General features: G+C 31.1%; 1 long non-coding RNA gene across 1 annotated transcript; it reads right to left on the bottom strand.

The window, feature by feature from the left end:
* Positions 1-1429: 1429 nt before the first annotated feature.
* LOC121218488 (uncharacterized) lies at positions 1430-3427 on the bottom strand. Its single transcript, XR_005914755.1, has 3 exons — positions 2961-3427; positions 2803-2865; positions 1430-1623 (listed from the first exon to the last, which is right to left on the bottom strand). It is a non-coding gene; the product is annotated as an uncharacterized lncRNA (long non-coding RNA).
* Positions 3428-3726: the final 299 nt, after the last annotated feature.

Here is a 3726-nt window from a genome sequence, read left to right as displayed (position 1 = left end):
ATATATGGCATGTATAGGCTAGTTTCGATATGGTTCATTTTGATCTGTATATATATATATAGCCATGCGAAAATGGCTTGATAATGATGCTAAAGTTGTGTATATTCGGTCATGGTATAAGCTTATTTTGAGAAGTATGTTTCATGGTATATGTGTATGGTGTATTGGTTATATGTTTTGGTTGAGTAACGATTTAGTTGATGGATGTGTTTTAACTATAATGCAAATGTTCCCATAAGCTAAGTTATGTATAAGTGATTGCTTGCATATTGGTTGTTACGTACGGTTTGTGATGGCAAAGTACAAATATGTTTTATAATTTATTGGATGGTTATCTAGGTATGGACATAAAGAGGTAAATTACGCATGAATTAGTAAAGTACAAGATCTTATTTAATCGTTTGGTAATGTTTGATAATGTCTCATGTATGGATGTTATTTAAGCCGTATGGTATGTCTTGTTTTGAGTTAATAATTCGAATGTGCATAGGTATGTAAAATGTACGTTTGACAATTTGCTAATGAAATAGATTTATAAAATTGAAAATTATAATCTATGTGCCAGGTACCACATATGAAATGATACACGCTTGGTTTTAATTTAGGTAGTCAAATACCATGAATATGATGTTCATATGGTTCGAAAATTATATTTACAAAGTACGTGTTTTATGAATTTGATGCATGTTAGTTGGTTCGAAAATTTTGATTGAATGAAGGATATTGATATGATTGAATTTGAAGCATGGTTCGTATTTGTAATATGATTAGTAATGCATGTTTAAATTAATTGGTTGTGTGCTTTATATATATATGAATTTGACATATATGAATGAGTGAATGGTTGCTATTTGAATTTAATATCTAATGTAAAGAAGTCGTTATAATTTTGTGCATGAATTGTAATAAATGATCGTGACGAGCTATGTTTTGTTTGGTAATGCCTCATAACCCTAATCCGGTGAAGGATACGGGTTAAGGGGTGTTACATGATACCTTTGTTTTAGTTAATTTTTATCATTATTTACTAATTTACCTTTATCACATTTTAAAACATTAAAAATTTCATTAATACCAAGCCATATACATCCACTAACTTCATTAATGGTCTAATTACCACATAGACTCTCACATTAAAGTTCTATAACAATTTAATAGCTTTAGCTATTACAACTCCACTTTTGCAACTTTTACGATTTAATACTTTTTATCGAATTAAGCATGCAAATAGTAAAATTTCTTAACGAAATTTATATATCTAAAACTCATTTGTAGATTTGAAAACATTGATTAGCATACATATCGTAAAATATCAATTTCGTAAGCATATTGCGTGGTGTAATGGAAACTTAGTATTTAATTTTTGAAAACATCGTTATTGAGGTTTTTATTATTTTATATAAAATCCATCTTAAGTTGTTAATTTTGCAAATCCTTTATATGATAGTTTTTAAAACATAAACATTGCAGAAAAATCCCAATCCAAAGTCCAAATAAAATCAAAGTCTAAGTCCAAAGGAATAAAACAAATCCCGGAATATCAAATACCAATAAATATAAAGATTTTTTTTGAAAAATGACCGAGGGCGCCTCCGTAGTTGAGCCCATCCTAACCTCGATTATCTGAAAAATTAGAATTCAAAGGGAGTGAGCTTAAAGAGCCCAATGTAGGTTACCAATAATAACAATAACAGAATTTAACTCATAACAACATCAATTTAAACAGATCATAACATGCCAAATATTCATTCACAGAATCAGATATAGCAAAACGCACAATGACAATGTCAATGCAACGCTTTTCAGAAAATGACACAGATTTTTAGAAAACAGATCTTACCCTACTCCGCTACACACCATAAAGATTTCCTTAGAACTCAACCATCCAATAACACACCAATAATGTGGACTAGCCACCAGATAGTGCAGTCGAGCTGCCAAAAAAAGAATAATGTGTTCGAACCACCAGATATTGTAGATTTACTGCCAGATATAAAATATTATGGACAAGCCACCAGATAAAGCAAATTTACTGCCAAATACTTCCTCCTTACATATTTTTCCAACCCCATGCATGTGATATGGCATACAGAACAGGTTTTCAGTAGGTATGCTTCACATGCGAATCAAAATATCGGAATATGGCATGCTTAACATGCGGATCAACTCTTGTATATATTTTATCACAATGACATGTTTAAAATGCAAATCAGAATCAGAAATATGGCATGCTTAACATGTGAATCAGAATATCAGAATAGTAACATATTTTTCATGCGAATCAAAATATCGATAATCATATTTTCACATCATTTGCACATTTATAATACAATAGCCATAAATCACATGTTATGAGTAACAAAAATCACATAATTACATATTTTATAGAAATCGCCAAATCACAATCATTATCATATATCTAAAGTTTTGGAAACTTACTTCATACTGGAAACTTACTTCATACCCTCTTTTATCCAATCTTAAATCAATCCTTAAAAACACTTTTGTATTCACCTAATATTTAATTATTCAAAGAATAATATTAAAAATAATATTTTATTACTTATTAAATTATTTTTAGCAATATTATTATCAACCATCATTAGTAAAAGTAAATCCGATTGCACAAATCTCAATTCCATTTCGAAATGGGAGAGTTGGATTCTTGAGTCACTACAGTTTCGACTAAATACTCGTGTTAGTACAGATTTAATAAATAAATAACCCTTGATTAAAAATTATTACAGATTTAATAAATAAATAACCCTTGATTAAAAATGATTGTGATTTGGTGAAACTTACACAATTGATCGTCAAATCACACACTTCTACAAATGGAATATGATTCCGGATTTTTGAATGGCACTTCATGAAGGTACGATAAACAAAGTGTTAGTAACATCCTAATCGAAATAATAACACGAAACAAATTCATGAATTAGACGATCTTCCATACTTACGTAATAATGTAGGAAAAGGCTCAACAATATTTCCTGAAAAGCCGACTAAAAAGGAAGATTTGGCACTAAAACGCACAAAATAACAAGTTAGAAAGATAGAATAAGAAGTGATATTTTAATAAATAAAAATCAAAATTGAGGGATTACAGAAATGAGTTTTGAAAAGTGGAGAAAAAAGAAAAAAATAGAGAATTTTGGTGGCGGCCAATAGCGGCGGTGCGGCGATGGAGGAGAGGTGGTGGTGTGGTGGAGGTGCAACGGCCTTGTATGGTGGTGGAGTGGAAGATAAATTAGGAAAATAGAACTTCTAAGCAATTAAAAAGGAAGAAAATGAGAGAAGAATGGAGGAGCAAAGTGGTGGTGTGGCTAAAGGAGAGGATGAGAGGAAAATGGAGAAAATAAAAATGAAATAGGGAGTGTCTAGGTTCAATGGCCGACCAACGTAAGGCAAGGGAGATGTTTTGGCAAGTTGAGGGAACAATGACACCAAAAGTGGATCATGGAAGTGAAAAAGAGAGAGCTTTGGGAAGGTTGACCTTGTAATCAAAGAAAGAATCTTCCCTTGTATGGCACTATGTGTTAGATGGCAAGAGTGTTGGCATTGGCTCAGAATTGTTAAAAAAAATTAATTAAAACATGTGCTTGTGGGGACTTGAACTTGGGACATTAAGAAAATAACTAACACACTTAACCTCTAAACCATTAATTCCCTTGTGACATAAACTAGAGCACATAAATAAATAAAATCTAGGGCATGACATAAACT

This window comes from Gossypium hirsutum, chromosome D06, assembly GCF_007990345.1.
Source record: "Gossypium hirsutum isolate 1008001.06 chromosome D06, Gossypium_hirsutum_v2.1, whole genome shotgun sequence".
Taxonomy (NCBI): Eukaryota; Viridiplantae; Streptophyta; class Magnoliopsida; order Malvales; family Malvaceae; genus Gossypium; species Gossypium hirsutum.
This window is presented reverse-complemented; position numbering and strand designations above follow the sequence as displayed.